The sequence below is a fragment of the Schistocerca cancellata genome, chromosome 3 (assembly GCF_023864275.1).
Source record: "Schistocerca cancellata isolate TAMUIC-IGC-003103 chromosome 3, iqSchCanc2.1, whole genome shotgun sequence".
Classification (NCBI taxonomy): Eukaryota; Metazoa; Arthropoda; class Insecta; order Orthoptera; family Acrididae; genus Schistocerca; species Schistocerca cancellata.
The window spans coordinates 935173181-935195553 of NC_064628.1; positions in this window are offsets into that span (position 1 = coordinate 935173181).

Sequence of the window (22373 nt, forward strand, 5' to 3'; positions counted from 1 at the left end):
TGCATAAACATTATAACAGACTGCATAGCTATGTCAACATATCACATTTCAATGAATTTATTAATAATATAAAAATAATGCCTGACAAGGATCTAATGGCATTTAGCTTAATAAGTGAATTAAATTTTAGAACAGAAAATGAACAAAAAACGAAAAACATTATGTATAATTTTCTACTGAAAAAATATGTAAGTATATTGGAATATGTAACGACAAATGTTTGTAAAACTACATGTAGTATACATATTACATTATAGTTTTTAAATGTCTATTGGTTCTGCTGTAGTTACATATAGTAATTCTCCGTTTTCATAATTCCTTGGCTGGTCATTTATGATGTCGTTAATTAAAAAAGTGCAGAGTTGAAATGACATATGCTATATCAAATAGGTTCAGTTTCATATATTTATGTTAATATATGTTTAGTTTAGGTATTTTAAACATTAATTATTATATTCATTAATATATTTTTAAAGATTACATTCATTAACATATTTTATTACTTATTGTTTTGTTACTACATTATATCCTATTATATTACGTTTGAAAATTCTGTTCAGTACTTGTATCATAATCATTTTGTTTGATTATTTCAGTTTTCTTATATACTGAAGAGCCAAAGATGGTCGTAGACTTGCCTAATATCGTGTAGCGCCCTCACGAGCATGCAGAAGTGCCGCAACACGACGTGGCATAGACTCAATTATGTCTCAAGCAGTGCTGGAGGGAACTGACATGAATCCTGCGCGTCTGTCCATAAATCCATAAGAGTACGAAAGGGTGGAAATCTCTTCCGAGCAGCATGTTGGAGGGCATCCAACACATGCTCAATATTATTCATGTCTTGGGAGTCTGGTGGCCAGCGGAAGTATCTAAACTCAGAATAGTGTTCCTGGAGCCACCCTGTAGCAATTATGGATGTGTGGGGTGTTGCATTGTCCTGCTGGAACTGCCAAAGTCCGTCGTAATGCATAATGAACATTAATGGATACAGGTAATTAGAGAGGATGCTTACATGCGTGACACCTGTCAGAGTCGTATCTAGACATGTCAGGGATCCTATATCACTCCAACTACACACGCCCCACATCATTACAGAGCCTCCACAGCTTGAGCAGTCCCCTGCTGACATGCAGGTTCCATGAATTCTTAAGGTTGTCTCCATACCAGTATGCACATCCGTCCGCTTGATACAATTTGGAATGAGACTCGTCGGAGCAGGCAGCATGTTTCCAATCATCAACAGCCCACTGTCGGTGTTGATGGGCCCAGGCGAGGTGAAAAACTTCGTGTCGCGCAGTCATCAAGAGTTCACGAGTGGGACTTCGGCTTCGGAAGACCTCATGGAAGATGTTTCGTTCAGTGTTCCGCACACTGACACTTGTTGATGGCCCAGCACTGAAATCTGCACCAATTTTCGGAAGGAGATTTGATGTTTTACCGGATTCCAGATACTCAAGGTACATTCGTGAAATGGTCGTAAGGGAAAATCTCCACTTGATCGCTACCTCGGAGATGCCATGTGCCATCACTCGTACGCCGACTTTACCAACACGTTCAAACTCACCCAGATGTTTATAACCTGCCATTCTAGAAGCAGTAGCCGATCTAAAATCTGCGCCACACACATTTCTTGTATAGGCGTTGCCAACCGTAGGGGCGTATTCTGCCTGTTTACATATCTCTGTATTTGAATGAGCATGCCTATACCAGTTTGGCTCAAATGGCTTTGAGCACTATGCGACTTAACTTCTGAGGTCATCAGTCGCCTAGACTTAGAACTACGTAAACCTAACTACCCTAAGTACATCACACACATCCATGCCCGAGGCAGGATTCGAACTTGCGACCGTAGCAGCCACGTGGTTGCGGACTGAAGCGCGTAGAATCGCTCGGCCTCAGCGGCTGGCGAAGTAAACATATATTCCTAGTGAAATTCAGAAAAACATGGAATTTCTGAAATAGTGAATAGGATGATGTGGGTTGCATAAAGTGATCAGACGGTCAGCATGCTGGAAGTGTCATTTATAGCCCAGGTAGCGCACTGATTGACACTTTTTCGCATGAGGGTTTCAGTGTACAATATCCCCATTCTATACCTCAATCATGTGAGCAACAGTAGGTGATGAGTCCCTGAAAGTTATGGGTTATTGGTGATTATGTTTGGGACAACCAAGAAATCAGTAAGTGGAAAAGTCGGTAAGTGAGGATCTAATGGATTGCTGTGTCAAGAAGTGATCTACGAATACAGTCACTGAATGCTGGTCCCTACTTTGATTGGATCATACATAGAATTCTTCCTACACGTCGGTCAGGCGGCCTGATGTTGGTGAATATTGTGGGTTCCGCAACCATATAACAACTGGAAATTTACACGGCTGAATGTGTTCTGATCCGATATTTTTTACTGGGGGAAGTGTTGTACTGGAAGTTAGGGTATCTAGAAAAAGATACTCGGTGTTTCAATCCAGTGACTGATTTTGGAATCACGTGAATAAATGTGCACTAGGAACCACCTTGAGCAGTTTTAGGCATTTTGTACTGATTCTGTTAGTGTAAGACATGAGGTTGTGTTTTGTGCAGAATTTGTGAATTTTCGTTTTAGGAGTTCTAGTTGTATGAGTATATTAGAATATATTAAAGTTATTTGGAGGATATTGGTAATTTTTCAATTACAGAGTTCCTTAGTGAGTAAAATTCTATGTACCTGAAACTACTTGCACAGCATGTCGACTGTTAAGCCGTTCTTCGTCGGTCACGCAATCTCTTGTACCTTGAAACAGAAGGAAGTCTTCTTCTCCGCAATACTCGGTACTTGTAAATGAACTGAGCTTCTTTACGATCTTGACAATTTTCCCTGCCATCAAAATCGAAATTAGTGTTAGTTGGCAATTACTTTTATAACAAAGCTTTTTAAACTTGTTACTGGTTTCGAAAATATTTCTTCTTAATTTGATTTTATTTACTGATTATTAGTTTGTAGGAGAGTAATAGTGTTACACACAGACTATTAGCTATAGCACTGGGAAGATTTTTTCAGTTGCAACTCTCTTAAAATTGAATGGGATATTTGTTGCTGGGTACAGGGCATGTTTTACGCAGGTGTCCGAAAAGTGTTCCACGGTACAACACTCTCCCCTACTCAAACTGCCTCCATTCGACTAATTTTGCCTCTTGGCGGCCATTACGACAGACTGTACCAACTGCACACCTTCGTTGTGTGTGAACAAGGTGGGCAAAGGAACACCTGGAATGAAATTTCGATCCATGGCCCTGAGTCATCTCCACAGACCAGTACGGGACTGGTATGCTGATCATAGTTGGCGTGTGTGGAGGCAGTCGCGTCACAGTGCTCGATACTGTCCCATAGACCTGCGTGGTTCAGCAGAAACGCGTATGAGTCATATTCTGGGCCGGTGTCATGTCTTTGGATGTCGAAAGCCCCTTGTTGCGAACCAGGCTAATTCGAGGGCTGTTCAGTATCAGCTCAAGAATATCAATGCCATTGTCCAACCTTACAATGAAAAATTCTACTACAGGTTCGTCTTTAAAATGAATAATGAAAGCATCCAACACGTAAACGCTTTCTTCCTACAGACAAACTGGATCTAACTGCTCAGCTCATGTCAACTACCGAAGTGAACACGATGGAACATGTATGAGACCAAATAAAATGTGCAGTATGTCCTTGCAAGACCACTCCTAATACGCTGAATGACATGTGGAGGGCTGCCGTTATAGACTGGGACAGGCTTGATCAAAGACATCTCGATTACGTTGCGGACAGTGTTCATGGAGGATCCAAGAATGTTACAATCTACAAAGTGGAACAACACAGTTTTGGGTGCTACGCAGCAAGCAGAATTTGATTTCACCAATATGAAAACAGACGCACTTCCAATGAACTGCTCTTACTCTTGTTTTTATTTCACAGAACAGAAAAGATATTCATTTTTTAGTTTCATAATGTTTATTCTTTCATGCCCTGGAAGCCTTAAAACTAAACTCACAAATGTATGGAAATGGGAAAATGGACCGAAACATTTTTGAACAGATTAGTGACCCACTCGGGCTTCACACAGGTAGTACTGAGTTTCTACGGCCAAACGACTTGCTTGTAAGATGCAGTGTTACACACAAACCGTTCTCCTGTATCATCTCTTTATTAGTGAAAACTGTATCAAAATCCCCACGGTTGATCCTGAGATTATCTGTATCACACAGACAGAAAAATGTGAACAAAGACTTCAGTTTATAATGTGTGTAATATCTAATGTGTCCCATTCTAGGGAGATATCTGCAAAAGAAGGAAAGTACTGATAATCACACAAGTGTACTGAAAACCACAGCACTAACGCTTCTCAACTTCCTATGACTCAGAAAAAGAACAAACACCAAATAAATGAAATTTCTTCAGCAGTGAAATTAGGTTACAGCTCGAAGTTCACAAAATAAATAAGCTCGACAGTGCCTGATGTACTGAATAACTTTAAGTAAACAAACAAAGCAATATTCAGAACTTTTAATTTGAATAGAAAAAGATTTCCTCGGCTCGGTTTCAGTTTACAGAAACGACAAACGCTAGACGAAACATTACATAGCTACTTCACTTGCTGAAGTACCGAATATCGAACAGCAACAGAAATTTATAAGTTCGACGAAGACAGAAAACTTCAAGTCTGACGTTACCTTATCGATCAGTAGAACAACAGCACAAGTGATACTAAGACCCAGTTGAAGCGTCACTGAACACTTAAGAGTCCCAAGGTCGTGGAGGTGGGGTAGTATCCAGAGCGGCAGATGAGTCCTTGCGGCACGTAGATGTAGGTCTTCTGGTTGGTGGCTGCGATGGAACTCGTCTGATCTAAATTACCTCTCACGGATGGATAATTTTGGGTCTATTGTTCGTACAACACACAGCGGATGCAGGAAGAGGTGTGATTTGTCAATGACCTCTATCGTCGCCGTGTACACCGCCTTGTGGCCTGGCTGTAGCTCTGTTTATGACCTCTGCTGACCTGTCTGCTGAGTTCCCGGGCTATGAAGTCCTCAGTCGCCTGCAGCCCGCAGACCGTGTGTGTTGTGCGTGGTTTCGTCCACTCCTGGTGTCTTGGGCGCCACAGCAGTATGTACACAAATGCTTATTAATTTGGATATACCAAGTAACTGATATCTAATTCCCTGTAGATACCATGTAATACCATGGGTACAAAAGAGTAAGCAAAGGAATAGCACAACGTTGGTAAACATATCGAATTTTTGTGTCTGTTTTCATCTACATGCTTTATTCTCCACAAGAAAAATGTGTACATACAAAATAGTTACCAGAACAAGTATGTGTGTTTACATGTGTGACAAATGAATGCCCATTCCATACTGTCCTATTGTTCCCTGTAGTGTTGTGATTTCACAGTGTACTACAAGCAGTGATAGGATACATGCTGTATGGTTACTGCACTTCAGTTCCTGAGGTGCAGATGTCAGCGTGCCCATCGTTTACACGGCTCTAAGAGTGGACATATACGTAGAAAAACTTGCGAAATACTACCACTGAGAGAATCAGGTTTATGTTTGTCTCAAATTAGGAAACAATGTGGCGTGTCTAGAGGAATAGTGAAATACACCCTTCTTCGTCACAAGTCGACGTGCAGCAATAAGGACCTACCGCGACCTGGACGATAAATTCATCAGAATTACTAGTAAGGTCGATAGGTTCAAAACGGCAGCACAGATTCGTGCATAATTGGTAAAAATTAACCTTCGCTGCACTGAAGAAGATAGTGTGGTGTAGCAGTATATTCTATCTACGGTTAAATATGGTGGGGATTCTGTTATGCTTTGGAGTATTTTACAGGATTTTCAGTTGGCTGCACTGTGAAAATAGAAAGGTGTACGACCAGCATACTTTTGTATCTTATGATACCACGTGGATTGCACTTGATAGGGAAAGGCTTCACATTACAACAGGATAATGACACACAACATCGGTTCGGCATTCTGTAAGATGTACATTGCATCAGAGGAAATCAGAAGGTACTGAAAGATATGGTGTGGCCGTTCCAAAGTCCTGAGTGTAATCCTATTGAAATGGTCTGGGATGAAGGGAACAGACTTACCCGGAAAGTTCGCATAACAAGGGAGGAACGAAATGGCTCTGAACACTATGGGACTTAGCTGCTGAGGTCATCGGTCCCCTAGAACTTAAAACTACTTAAACCTAACTAACCTAAGGACATCACACACATCCATGCCCGAGGCAGGATTCGAAATTGTGACCGTAGCGGTAGTGCGGTACCAGACTGTAGCGCCTAGAACCGCTCAGCCACCCCGGCCGGCCAAGGGAGGAACATCTCTGGAATGTTGTTAAGGCATTGCGCAGTTATATGGACTCGAAACACCTACAAAAACTTGTTGATCACAATCTGTTAGTTTGTGAGTCAGTCATTAAATGCATGGGTGGATACTCTGATGAAAGTAAAATATAATAATTCTGTTCGTGTAATATAAGTTTAAGTGTGTACAATTATATTTTTCGAGAAATAAAGTATAGTTTGTGTTGATATTTAATATGTCACATAACAGTCATTGTTCATTGAAATTAGTATTATACATTATATGCAAATGTTTCGCAATTTCAGAATTTGGTTCAGTAACTAGAGGAAATACAAAGAAGTGACAATAAAATTAATACTCACACCTACGACTAAAGTGGGAATAGAATTTGCGAGCAGCACGCCTGTAGTCAAATACCTAAGTAAGCACAAAAGCCTTTTCAATCTTTCTGTGATATCAGTGACAGGTTGCATGCCGACGTGTCCCAGACAGAATATTCTCCTTCGGAAGCACAGGTACATCTCGTCAGTTCATCTACTTCTTTTGTCCTTTAGATTTGATCCTCGTACGTTAGAATTCGATATCCTTATACGTTACATCCCTGCAAATGAACAAATGGTATTTTTACGTAAGAAATGAATCTTCACATGGTCGCCCTGTATATCTCTTGCTTAGGTGCCGGAAGAAGAAAACCAGTATTTAATATTCCGAGGACGACGAAATTGCCAGAGATGGAGGACAAGTTGCATACGAGGAGTAATGGGAATAAACTGGGGGTGATCCTTTCTGAGGAGACCTTCATCTTGTAAATTCCTGAGAGATTGCAACTCTTGCCTTTTTGGCGTAATGTTTTCATAAACTGCCCTACCATTCCACGTGTCACGACCACGACGACAGGACGCTTCAAAACAGGGAGTACTTCGCTACAGAATGAGACAGTCATTCTAGAAAGGACCCCTGGACCAGTGTCGGCCTGGCGTGCTAGCCAGCATATGTGGACAATGCGCTGCATGCATGCGGTCCAAGGCTCGGCTTGAACCGGCGCTGCTAAGAAGGGGACCGGACAGACATCCCCTCACTTATCTGTTTCATAATGACAGGTTGTGTAGGGCACACAATTAGGACCACAACATTCGTAAACAGTAAGACGAAACTCTCAACCGTTTCTGATAAAACCGAGTTAGAACATTCTGTGCATGCTTACACATTTCGTATGGTCTGTGCTAATCAAGGATTACGCAGCCAAGTGAGTAAGTTTCATAAGCACGAGGACTGTACCGAATCTTTTTTTTAATTCCACGTTATTATTGTTGTGTCTAGACAAGACAGTCTAGACACAATGAGAGGAAGCCGAAAGGCACGCGCTTAAACTCATGCAGGCTGGCGTGAGGTCTGAAACAGGATACGTAATGAATGCTATAAAGAAAAGTACGTAGCTTCTGGAATACTTAACTTTAATCCACATTTGTAGAACATCGCTCTTGACGATACATTAATAGAATCTCAATATCAATTGAATACGGAGCCTTGCTAGGTCGTAGCAAATGTAGCTGAAGGCTATGCTAACTATCGTCTCGGCAAATGAGAGCGTAGTCGTCAGTGAACCGTTCCTTGCGAAGTCGGCTGTACAACTGGGGCGAGTGCTAGTACGTCTCACTAGACCTGCCGTGTGGCGGCGCTCGGTCTTCAATCACTGATAGTGGCGACACGCGGGTCCGACGTACACTAGCGGACCGCGGCCGATTTAAAAGCTACCACCTAGCAAGTGTGGCGTCTGGCGGTGACACCACAATTATAACGACAGATATACGAGTTACGCTGCAAAACTGATCGATAACCGAACACCGGCTATGAATGTAACCTTTTTTTTTTATAGAGACATTGAAAAAACCATGCAAATGCGTCCATTACAAGCACTGTATGTCGTAATATGCATTCTTTCCCGTGTTTCTATTACCAATCTCATCCTGATTCTTGCAGTGCACCGTAGGTTAAACATTATACTTACCAGCCATACAGATAAAATAACTAAACTGATTTGATTGAAAGCTCTTATGTATCCTTTTTTCCAATCTCATTACGAAATTTGTTCTCCTCTTTTACAATAAAGACTATGAAAATATTAAACGGATCATTTAATAATGACATTTCGCACAGTCTTAAGTGCAAGCAGCGATACAAGGACCTCGCGCTCTTGAAACTAACCAACCAACACTCTCAGCTGCCGACTACTCCAGTACTTCCGGCCATGTAAAATACACTGAAGCGTCAAAGAAACTGGTATGGGTATGCGTATGAAGATAAAGAGATACGTGAACAGGCAGAATACGGCGCTGCGGTCGGCAACACCTGTATAGGAGAACAGGTGTCTGGCGTAGTTGTTAGATCGGTTACTGCTGCTACAATGGTAGGCAGGTTATCAAGATTGAAATGAGTTTGAAAGTGGTGTTATAGTCGGCGCACGAGCGATAGGACACAGCATCTATGAGGTACCGATGAAGTGGCGATTTTCCCGTGCGACCGTTTCACGTGTGTACCGTGAATACCAGCAATCCGGTAAAACATCGGATCTCCGACATCGCTGTGGCTGGAAAAATATCCTTCAAGAACGGGACCAACAAAGACTAAAGTGAATCGTTCAGTGTGGAAGAAGTGGAACTATTCCGTAAATTGCTGCATATTTCAATACTGGGCCATCAACATTGTCAGCGTGTCCGACATGTCCGAAAGAACATGACATGACCTGCAGCCGTCTAGAATTCTATGTTAATACCTTAAGCTGCTGACGGGCGTTGATACATATCAAGGGGGACAGGTGAAAATGTGTGCGCCGACCGGGACTCGAACCCGGGATCTCCTGCTTACATGGCAGACGCTCTATCCATCTGAGCCACCGAGGTCACAGAGGATAGTGCGACTGCAGGGACTATCCTACGCACGCCTCCCGCGAGACCCACTTTATATGTCCACGTACTACATTCGTAGTGTATCTACCCAATACATTCATTACTCGTGGAAGACATTCTTACCAAGTCCTGTAAGAGTTCGGGTAATATGTGTGCGGACATGTCCGCAAGAACAGACACCATTTCCATATAAGTACATAGTTCTGGCAATACCATCCATGACCGCCCTCTTCTGTGTTGATGCACACATATTACCCGAACTCTTAGGTAGGAATGTCTTCCACGAGTAATGAGTGTGCTGGATACGGACACTACGAATGTGGAGTGTTGACATATAAGGTGAGAATGTGGGTCTCGCGGGAGGCATGCGTGAGATAGTCCCTGCAGTCGCGCTATCCTCTGTGCCAACGGTGGCTCAGATGGACAGAGCGTCTGCTACGTTAGCAGAAAATTCCGGGTTCGAGTCCCGGTCGAGGCACAGATTTTCACCTGTCCCCGTTCATATGTATCAACGGACGTCAGCCACTGAAGGTAATAATGTATAATTCTAATTTCATCGTTATGGGCTTTCAGAGTAGAAGTTCCACTAGTATACCCTTGATGACTGCCTTTTTTAGACTGTGAGGCAAAATAACTGATGATTATGTGGCTGCCAGAGTGACGAAAATCTCCGAAATCGTATGCATCTCTTTTTATGCAAACGTAGGTAGCAGATAAAAATTTTGTTTGTGATCCATCTTTCTGAGCCGCATGCAAGCCATTCAGTGTTCCTTGCATGACTGCATTGCCATCTAAGTGTGGCGACTCTACAGTTTCCCCCTGTTCCCGCCCCTCCTTCCTCCCCCACCTCCTCCTGCTCAGAAAGCACAAGCCATTCCACCGAACTATCCTCTGTTTCGTGAGTGCTACTCCTGTAAGGTATGCAGGAGAGCAATTTGTAAATAATAGCCGGCCCGAGTGGCCGAGCCGTTCTAGGCGCTACAGTCTGGAACCGCGCGCCCGCTACGGTCGCAGGTTCGAATTCTGCCTCGGGCATGGTTGCGTGTGCTGTCCTTAGGTTAGTTAGGTTTAACTAGTTCTAGGGGACTGATGACCTCATCAGTTAAGTCCCATAGTACTCAGAGCCACTTTTTTTTGTAAATTATGGTAAACGCACTGGCGTAAGTGGAGTTATGGGGGCCGACCCCGTGTCGTGATTCGGTTGCTCTGTCAGCAAGAGTCTGCTAAAGCTAGGGTCCTAGATTCCAATCTCGGTCTTTCTTTCGGTTTCAAGGTTCAAAGAATTTCCAATACACCGGAGACTCTGCTGTAGGGTGGAACACTGACTATAGAACAATTCAGCTCACTCCATCATCGAAAGTCACGAAAAATTTAGATCCAGGCGGCCAAAGATCGTTTCGTACTTGTGCCCTCTCAGAATGTGAGCCACTTGCCTGAACCCCTGCACCACCTCGCTCAGTCGAAGTGATGCATAATAGTCACAAACAGGTAGCAGCCTACACATTATTTCGTAAGTAAAGGTGTTTTTCGTATTCTTTCAATTCAAATGATCACTGGCTGATTTTCGTTGGTGTTGTTCTCTAACTCATACTATATAGAGTTCACATTGACGGTAACTCAGTTATCTTAAAGTTTGGTGTATTACTATTATAGCAATGATAAGTCCAGTGCAAAAGTATAGGAAAATACTATTGTTGTACAATTATTTTTTCAATACAGAAATGTTTGAGCGAATCTGTCCGAATATGTAAAGTCATTTTTCTATAGTGACAAGTTAGTGACATATTTTTCAACTATGTACAGTACAGAAGAAGCAGAGAAGCAGTTTAATGACACTGGAGGGACAAAAGTCTGGTGTGTGTTCACGCTTTGTCTTTGTCACTGCTTTGAGTCTGCTGGGACATGTTGATGAAATGTCCTAGTGTCTTTGGAGGAACGCGAGCCCCTTTTTCCTCCAGAGGAGAAACCAGAGAAGGCACTGAGGTTAGACGCCGGGTTCTGGTCCAAAGTCAACGTCCTAACTAAGGCCAAAGGTGTTCCACTGGGTTCAGATCGAGACTCTGGGCAGGCCAGTCTATTACAGGAACATTGTTGTCCACAAACCATCGCCTCACAGGTGCTGGTGTATCAAGAGGAGCACTATCATACCGATACAGTCATCGACTCCAAATTATTTGTCTATTGTATGCAGGACACAATACTGTACAATGTGTCAATTCCGTCCGCATTTTCTTAAACGCAATAAGAGGATCACATCCCAACCACGAGAAACACGCCCACGTCAGAGTACCGCCTCATTCATACTACGCTATTGGCATTACACATGATGGCAGGTAACGTTCTCCAGGCAGTCGCCAAACCCAATACTCACATGTCAGATTGCCACATGGTATCGGGTGATTCATAACTCCAAATATCTCGTTTGCACCCATCCACTCTGCTGTGGCGTAGACATTCACACCACCTCAAATCGGTGCTGATCATTGACTGCAGAAATTTGTGGTTTATAAGAAGGTGCTCCACCACCTTACCACATTTTTAACTCCTTACGCGCTATCATCGCGTTATCTGGACTACAGGTGGCATTTTAAAATACGTGAGTGATTTTTTCCGATGATTCCATGTCATTGTTACAACCACTTACCGCAATCCTCGACGGTCCCTATCCGTCAGAACGTGAGGTCGGGCTGTCTTGGTTCAGCTGTGGTCCCTGCTTCTCAGTCACATCACCAGCCCGGCCGGGGTGGCCGAGCGGTTCCGGACGCTACAGTCTGGAACCGCGCGACCGCTACGGTAGCGGGTTCGAATCCTGCCTCGGGCATGGTTTGGGTAGTTCTAAGTTCTAAGGGGCTGATGACCTAAGAAGTTAAGTGCCATAGTGGTCAGAGCCATTTGAACCATTTTGAACATCGCCAGCAGTCCACACGGGCAGCTTTGGAAGGGTTTGAATGTCCTTAATGCAGTTGTTACTTGGGTTACATCTGACGACGAGTGCATGCTCGAAGTCACTGTGCTCTTTTGACTGACTCTTTCAGCTGATACTGCTGCTGTGTTGACAGCACAACATTCCCGTCACCTTTATTACTGGCGGGTCTGCCTCTCCTGACATCTAGTTGTAAGGTAGCAGAATAAATGAAGGTCAATTTCACACCTTACATAAGAATTTTATACATCGTAACAGAAAGGTGAATATGATACCTAACTTACTTTGGCCGTAATGAGCAGATTTGCCTATAGGTATGTAATGCGAAAGGCATGACACACAATTGATGGTACTAACACACCACTTCTATATAATGCATGTCAATGAGCAGAATGTGAAACAAGCAGAGAAGAAACGTTTTATGTGGAAGCCAGTGCAGGCAGACGCAGAGGCCGCATCATGGGAGGCACCACAAAAAGCTCTTAGGGGATGTCCCGTGGCAGAAGTCAGCTATCGGACAGGTGAAGAATACTGCAGAGCAAGTAGCGGGTCGCCAGAAGTAGGGCAGAAAGAAGCTTTAGAAAACTGCGTTTCGGAATTCCAAATGGATACAAACAAGATCGGTGACGCAGTTGATCACGTGAACAGCGAATGGTACACATGTGACTGGGCACGAAATGTCCGATTGGCGGAAACGAACTAGGAAAGAGTAAAGTGCCGAGATTTCGAGGCAGTTCAATGGTAGGGCCCTTACGATTGGCAGAGAGAGTTTCACAAAATAAGAGGAACGCACTTACTGGTCGAAAAAAGCCGTGACGTGGAGAGAATAAGAGAACCCAGGAGAGCCGGGGGGGGGGGGGGGGGAGAAGAGCTCGGCTACGAGAAAGACGAGAGTGAAATTTTTGGGGACTGTTCTCTGAACTGGTGTCAAGTGCAGAATGGGGTGCATAACGCTCTCTGTGACGCAGAGGAGAAATTTGAGTGAACACTGCGTTCGCTGTGGCTGACATTCAGCAAGATATCAGCTGAAGCGTCATTGAGCTCCCACTGTGGAGATACGAACCAGCCAGTTAGTTAGTTAGTTAATTGTCCTTGCGAGGATGGGTTAGGTTAGGTTAATGTTATATAACGTCCCGTTGACAACGAGGTCATTAGAAACGGAGCGCAAGCTCGGGTTAGGGAAGGATGGGGAAGGAAATCGGCCGTGCCCTGTCAAAGGAACCATCCCGGCATTTGCCTCAAACGATTTAGGGAAATCACGGAAAACCTAAATCAGGATGGCCGGAGACGGGATTGAACCGTCGTCCTCCCGAATGCAAGTCCAGTGTGTTACCACTGCGCCACCTCGCTCGGTCCTTGCGAGGACTGAGAGGACATTTTAATATGCATGCTTCTCCAGCTATGTGCGTGCATATCGCCATATGGCAAGACTAGGCATGAGTACATGTTTTCTCGCATAACGAGAAACATTGGGAGAGTTTCTGCTGGAAAAATCAGCGAAGGATTAATTAGTTTTTATAGGAATATCAGAGGACGAGAGCAGCCATGCAGACGATAGCTCATCGCACCTAAGGTAAATATCACGGGCAGAGGTGTAAACTTGTTGGTTCACCAGCTTGTGTCCACTGTAAACTCGAGCGACCTTGAGTAATCTTTTGCTCAACTTGTCACAAAACTAACCATCCTCTGTAGACTTGATTGCCATCGTGAATAGTACCGAACATTGAACCGGAATCGGATGATTTATCATTGTACTGGCCAACATCATGACGTAATCGTAAGAAAAATTTTGTAATTAAACTTCTAGTCAAAATTTACCATTGTGGGGTTTAGGATTATTTCACTTTCTCTGGACGAGATGCATTCGTTTCGCAATTGTCGTAACATTGTCACATTGTAAACTGTGTAAATACGTGTATGTCTGTGATAAGATTGCAACATTAAAAGAAAGTTATTTACAGCTTACGCAGTTGTTGTTTTAACATCCAAACCTTACATAGTCGTCAGTTCCGCATTACATAAGGATGTCCGGATGCTTTTGATCAGATAGCGTGTGCAGCGCAGCTGTTCAAGGCAACAAGGAAATTGCGAAAATTTTGAAGGCGTTTCAAACTTCCTACGTCTGACAATGACCAAACTCTGACGAATGGTAATCCACTTAAATTTACGAATGACAATCCGATATTGATAGCACTATAAGGTGGCATTTAATTAACTATTGTAAGATTTTTTGCTGTCTCTTCAAAAAAAGAAAAACAAAAACCTGAGTCTTGCTTCTCTACCGATCGAGAAGATGCTTTGGTTGAAATACTGAAATGACTTCTCGGAAACCGGAGAAACTCACATCGCTGACTGGCCGCTCTTATTTCGGTGTTCAACAGTTCCCCTGAATCGTTTCGAGAGATTACTAGGATGATTCCTCTGAACAGACGAAGGTGGACCTCTTTCCGAGTTGTGCAGCCTCCACTGACCACAACATCGATAGAATAATAAAAAACATATCTGACATTTTTCGTATACTTGCTATTACCGGCGTCGAACCAGATAAGACATTTCTTTCCTCCATTCCTTATTTTCATATGTTACTTCACAAGAGCGTGATGTTTTATCGTGTAGATATTATGCGTCCAATACATCTGCGGAAACAGCGGTGCATACGTAGTCGTATTTATATGAGAAGGAAAAGGGTATTCGTCACAACACAGTAAAGAATGTACGAAGTAGCAAAACAGAAATGTATCACACCTTGAGAAATACCTGTCGCACGAGAGAGAACGTAATATTGTACTACTTCCTCGCCCCATTAATTCCTATATACAGTGCTTATAAATTAGTTATACAAAAGTAAACTTTCACTGTAAAAAGGGAAATATCTTATAGAAATATTTGATACAGCACTGAATGTAGCGTATCTTCAAGTTTTATTTACAAATGTTCAGTATGACCATATTTTGTAACACGACAAATGTCCCTTCTGCACTTAGTTTCTTGCCAAATACTATCAAACAAGTCTTGATGTGTGGTGGCAACTGCTTGTGTCATCCTTTGTCACAGCACGTCGAAATATCCCGGAAGCGGAGGAACAAACACTCTGTCTTCATACACAGAAGTCCACTGGGGTTAAATCAGGTGATCGTTGTGGCCACGATGCTGTTCCACCGCGTCAAATCCCAGTCGGCTCGTTCCTACGCAAATATGCGACTGCTTCACGTTGATGATGTGAGGGCTCACCACTTTGCTGAAAAATAAATTCTGTGCCCATATCCTGTTGTAACTGAGTCATTAGATAATGTTCAGGCATGTCCATGTACGATATGCCAGTTGCACATGACTCGGCAAAACAAAACGTACGATAAATTTTCTTCCAGCTTACAGCGCAAAGAAATATCTACCTCTGGCGAGTCCCGTTCATGTTCGATTACGTGACGTGGTTTCTACTCACCCCACGTCCAGACATTATAGGGACTCGATTTACCGCAGGTATGGAATGTGGCCTCGACGTTGAACAGAATTTTATTGAGAAACTCATCTTCAGTCTGCATTTTGTTAAACATTTCTACAGGAAACTCAGCTGGTTTTCCTTTGTCACTTTCTCTTTAAGCTTGCGAGAGTTCCAGTTTTTGCGGTGTGAATGACTGGCGGTCCTGTAATATCTTCCACATTGTACCACTAGGCACATTCAGTTCGAATCTGGCACGTTTCGTTGGTTTACTTTAACTCCGACTGCCGAACTTGTTCAAATTCTGCGTCAGAGACGGCTCCCCGACACTGAGCCGTCGTCCTATGTGACAAACAAGCAATTAATAACATTTTTTCTTTGAGGTGGTGGCTTGCGATATTTAGTCCTGAATTATCTTTCAACTGTAGCAGCGAACTGCACACTTTCAGCACCGTTCTATGACTCTATGACGACTGTTGCAATAACTCATTCGCGTATGCCACATAGCAGCAATGTCATGAACCAACAGTGTTAAGCGGGAATAAAACTTGAAGATATACTGCATTCACTGCCGTATCAAATATTTCTGTAGGTTATTTACTCTTGTCACTACTAAAGGTTACTTTTGTAGGGTATAAATAATGTATAAATGAAACATCCTGTCAGATTAAAACTGTGTGCCGGACCGAGACTCGGACTCGGGACCTTTGCCTTTCGCAGGCAAGTGCTCTACCATCTGAGCTACCCAAGCACGACTCACGCTCCTTCCTCACATCCCCCAAGCTGTGACTATGCCATGTCTCCGCAATGTCCTTTCTTTCATGAGTGATTGTTCTGCAAGGTTCGCAGCAGAGCATCTGTAAAGTTTGGAAGGTAGGAGACGAGGTACTAGCAGAAGTAAAGTTGTGAGTACGGGGCATGAGTCGTATTTGGGTAGCTCAGATGGTTCAGGGCGGAAATTTTAATACTGCCGGCACGGTAACCAGCGTGTTCGGTCAGACGGTTAGCTGCCCTCTGTAGTAAAAAAAACTGAGTTAATGGATCAACGACGAACTGAAACGGGTGTCTTGCGACGTCCGCACCTTGCAGATACAACGAACGAGCCGGCCGGAGTGGTCGAGCGGTTAAAGGCGCTACAGTCTGGAACCGCACGACCGCTACGGTCGCAGGTTCGAATCCTGCCTCGGGCATGGATGTGTGTGATGTCCTTAGGTTAGTTAGGTTTAAGTAGTTCTAAGTTCTAGGGGACTTATGACCACAGCAGTTGAGTCCCATAGTGCTCAGAGCCATTTTTGAACAACGAACGAAAACGAACAAAATGAGACTAAAAAACAAAAGATGGTAGAGCACGTGCCCGCGGAAGGCAGAGGTCCCGAGTTTGAGTCTCGGCCCGGCCCACAGTTTTAATCTTCCAGGAACTTTCCTATTAGCGCACACTCCGCTGCAGAGTGAAAATCTCATTCTAGATTTTATAAATACCCTTGTATTAATGGTTATTTCTTTAAGAGTCCGAAATATCATATTTAACGCATGCTATAATTATTTTCGTTGGTTTCTAATTACCTAAACTAACACAGACGTGTGAGAGCTGCAATGCTTACCTAATTACTTCTTCTAGCGATATGTACTAATTCTGGAAGTGAATAAATTAAAATTCGGGATGGACATTAGGACAACACAGATTTTTAAACAGCTCACAGGATGTCTACTTTAGGTCAAGTTATTTAAAAAAGGTACACAGCGTACAAAGCAAATTTTACAGAATTGAAGACAAGGCCTCATTGGAACAAACTATGGAGCATAAAAAAGAGTTGCTGGAATTTCAGCATCTGTGAAATACATTACGTACCGGCGAATATATACGTAAAACGTTTTACGATGATTATCGGAAAATGCATATTTGCGATGCGTGAACACGGTCGCGTGCAGTGGCAAATATTTTTTGCTGAGCGGAGACGGATTCATCATGCAAGCTGTCTGCGCATAAGCACGTGTTTACCGCAGCCTGCATTCCCTACTGCTCTCGTACCGTTCCCCCGTTCGGTCTTCCGATTACATCAGCCCACCTAGAGCCGCCCTATTTTTCTCCTGAATATCCTGCTGTGTCATTCATTTATGTCGTGTTTACGCAGCACATTCCCAGTAAAAGCGGTGTATGTAGCTCGAGGGCGCGGAAACAGAAAACCCCATGGTGAATATCGCTGCGTGAAATACACTACTGGCCATTAAAATTGCTACACCACGACGATGACGTGCTACGGGCGTGAAATTTAACCGAGAGGAAGAAGATGCTGTGAGATGCAAATGATTAGCTTTTCAGAGCATTCACACAAAGTTGACGCCGGTGGCGACACCTACAACGTGTTGACATGAGGAAAGTTTCCAACCGAGTTCTCATACACAAACAGAAGTTTACCGGCGTTGTCTGGTGAAAAGTTGTTGTGATGCCTCGTGTGAGGAGGAGAAATGCGTACCATCACACTTCCGACTTTGACAAAGGTAGGATTGTAGCCTATCGTGATTGCGGTTTATCGTGTCGCGACATTGCTACTCGCGTTGGTCGAGATCCAATGACTGTTACCAGAATATGGAATCGGTAGGTTCAGGAGGGTAATACGGAACGCCGTGCTGGATCCCAGCGGCCTCGTATCACTAGCAGTCGAGATGACAGGCTGTAACGGATCGTGCAACCACGTCTCGATCCCTGCGTCAATAGATGGGGACGTTTGCAAGACAACAACCTTCTGCACGAACAGTTCCACGACGTTTGCAGCAGCATGGACTACCAGCTCGGAGACCGTAGCTGCGGTTACCCTTGACGCTGCAACACAGACAGGAGCGCCTGCGATGGTGTACTGAACGACGAACCTGGGTGCTCTAATGGTAAAACGTCATTTTTTCGGATGAATCCAGGTTCTGTTTAGAGCATCATGATGGTCACATCCGTGTTTGGCGACATCGCGATGAACGCACATCGGAAGCGTGTATTCGTCATCACCATACTGGCGTAACAGCCGACGTGATGGTATGGGGTGCCATTGGTTAGACTTCTCGGCCACCTCTTATTCACATTGATGGCACTTTGAACAGTGGACGTTACACTTCAGATGTGTTACGACCCGTGGCTGTACCCTACATTCGATCCCTGCGAAAACTGACATTTCAGCAGGATAATGCACGACCGCATATTGCAGGTCCTGTACGGGCCTTTCTGGATACAGAAAATGTTCGACTGCTGCCCTGGCCAGCACATTCTCCAGATCTCTCACCAACTGAAAACGTCTGGTCAATGGTGGCGGAGCAACTGGCTCGTCACAATACGACAGTCACTACTCTTGATGAACTGTGGTATCGTGTTGAAGCTCCATGGGCAGCTGTACCTGTACACTCCATCCAAGCTCTGTTTGACTCAATGCCCAGTCGTATCAACGCCGTTATCACGGCCAGAGGTGGTTATTCTGGGTACTGATTTCTCAGGATCTATGCACCTAAATTGCGTGAGAATGTAATCACATGTCAGTTCTAGTATAATATATTTGTCTAATGAATACCCGTTTATCATCTACATTCCCTCTTGGTGTAGCAATTTTAATGCCCAGTAGTGTATAATGTAAATGCGGCCCCGTGCACGCGGCATACTCCCATCATAGCACATCTTTTGGACCTACGTGAAAATTCAGTTATCGGATGTATTAATTTATTATTGGCAGGTAGCAAATGTGCTAGTGTAGCTGTTACATTTTTTAGAGCTCTGAGGTGTACTCGACATCTTGTTTCAAAGTTCCTACGTGTTTGTCCTATGTATACGGAATAACAAATGTTACATATGTTGACTTGTCTGTGGATGTTGCATCCGTTCTGAGATTTCTTAATGTTGTGTTGGCTATTCTGTATCCAATTTGAAGTCACTGTTTTCTTCAGTGTTGCCTATTTTCTGAACTTTTTTATTGTTGTATTTGAGTATGTGACATTTTGAACACTAACGGAGAAAATATTGCAACAAGGAGGAGTTGTGCAACGTAAATGGAAGTTGGGAGATGTGTTCCGAAATCTGAAAGATAATGTCTATTCAAATTTCGCGCCATTCGCGTAAATTCCTTTGAGATTCGGCATTTTGGTGTTAGTCAAGAACGCCTTTAAGGCGACAAACGCCATTATCAACAGCTTACTGACTTTGAACCAGGTTGCGTTATGGAGCTAGACAATGTGGATGTTCCTTCCGCGATATTGCACAAAGGCCTGGCAGAAATGTAGCCACCGTACACGATTGCTGAATGCTGTGGACGTGGGAAAGTACGGTCGCAAGAAGACTGGCTCCGGACAGTCACATGACAGTACCGAGAGGGAAGAACATCGTTTCAGCGTATGACTCTGGAGCATCGTAGCGCATCTGAAAGATTAATTTGATCAGTATTTGTGGCGACTGTGAACGGTCACAAATCGGTTACTTCAAGGACAGCTCCAAGCGAGACGCCCTCCATTGTGCACTGCACTGACTGCAGTCCACCGTCATTTGCGACTATCGGTGGTGTCAATCGAAACCTCGTTGGAGGGCAGGGTGATGGTCTGTCGCGTTTCCTGCTGAAAGTTGGTTTTGTCTGGATGCCAGTGATGGCATCAGGTTCTGCAACCAACCTGTCTGCGTGCTGGGCACAATGGACCTACACATGGAATTATGGTCCGGGGTCTGATTTTGTATAACAGCTGGAGCACACTCGTGACTATAGAAATTACTTTAGAAACAAATGTGATTGTTCATGTACAGCCTTATCGCATTTCCAGTCATGTTTGTGGAGGTATGTTGGCATTTCGCATTCTGAAATGTACTGGTGGGAATAATGGCGGGTTATCAGTCAACATGGTTATCTAAAATTGATTTAAAGATCTTACGATGGATCTGACAGTGATATATTTGACTCGCTCAAAGCAACTATTGGGCCACATATAGGATTACAGGTCATGGTAGTCATGGGATAGAATCGTGTCGGACCTCTTGTGCCTGGGGTAGTGTAGAAACTCCACGTAGCCTGGACTCAATAAGCCGTTGGAAGTCCATGTAGAAATGTCGAGCCATGCTGTCTGACTTCTTAAACTGACCACTTGATTATGACTATTGTGTTGGCAGAAGAGCCAACACCGTGTTGCTAGAGGAGGCCGAAATGCACGCTTTTAGTTCACGCATGCTGGCGTGAGGTCTGGAACATTACAATGTAAAGTAGTTGAGTCTAGTAAGAAAAGAACGTATGAGCTGGAATACTTAACTTTAATCCATAATTGGTGTACATCGCTCTGGATGATACATAAGTACAATCTCAATATAAACTGGTAATGGCGCCTTGCTAGGTCGTAGCAAATGACGTAGCTGAAGGCTGTGCTAACTATCGTCTCGGCAAATGAGAGCGTATTTGTCAGCGTAGCTTGGCTATCAAAGTCGGCTGTACAACTGGGGAGAGTGCTAGGAAGTCTCTCTAGACCAGCCGTGTGGCGACGCTCGGTCTGCAATCACTGACAGTGGCGACACGCGGGTCCGACGTATACTAGCGGATCGCGGCCGATTTAAAGGCTACCACCTAGCAAGTGTGGTGTCTGGCGGTGACACCACAATGACCCATAAATGTCCGATGTGATTAACGTCTATCTGGGTGGCCAAATCATTCGCTCTAACTGTCCAGAATATTCATCATACCAGTCGCGAACAACACTGAGGCCCAGTGGCATGGTGCGTTGTCGTCCATAAAAATCCCCGTCATTGTTTGTGAACATGACCTCCAAGAATAACTGAAATTGTTTCCAAATAGCCGAACATTTCCATTCATTCCCATTCTCAACATATCTTGTCAATGATCTCTACATTCCCTGTAAATACAACCAACACTGTTATGGAGCCATTACTAGCTTGCACACTGACTTCTTGAGAACTAGCGTCCATGGCTTCATGCGGCATCCGCCACACTCCTACTCTACCATCAGCTCTTACCCACTGAAATCTGGACCCATTTGGCCATGTTACGGTTTTTCAGTCGTCTAAGGCGCACCCGACATGGTCACGAGCCCAGGAGAGCCGCTGCAGGGCGATGTCCCCCATAGCTCTTTAACGCTGATTTTCGCCGCAGTATTCTAAAGCATACATTCGTCGTACGCCCCACATTGATTTCTGCAGTTATTTCAAGCAGTATTGCCTTTCTGTTATAACTGAGGACACTACACAGATGTCGCTGTTCCTTAAGGGGTCCGGAAAGGCTCAAAATCATGAAAAGTTCAATTTTTCCTTTTTTGCGTTTTCTGAATCTGCAGACTATTACCTTTTAATAGATATATAATTTATTCAATTCCGAAGACTACAACTATTTTTAAATTTTTTTTGAAATGTGTTCTACATGGGCGTGACCCACTGTGGCGCTGTTAAACTGCTATCAAATGGTGTTATTATTAACGTCCGTGTTCATCAGGTACATTTTAGTGATGTGAGATAAAGTATGTGTTGTGGCTAACCTGTGATGGTTCAATACATATCGCTGGTGTGATTGTCGATTGTTTCATGTTTACTTACTCTGTCGTTATCTCGAAATTATTCGTAATTAATTCTGTTTCTTGAATCTCTGTTTTGTTGAAGTATAATAATGAGTAAAAGTAAAGTTGCTGTTGCGACTTTCAATGATGGCAACATTGTAAGGTGCAAGGTATTTAGAAATATGGGAATGAAGATAGGTTCTAACATGGGACGAGCGATGCTTGCTTTAGACAAGGAACGCCTTCGGGCTGTAGACAGGGC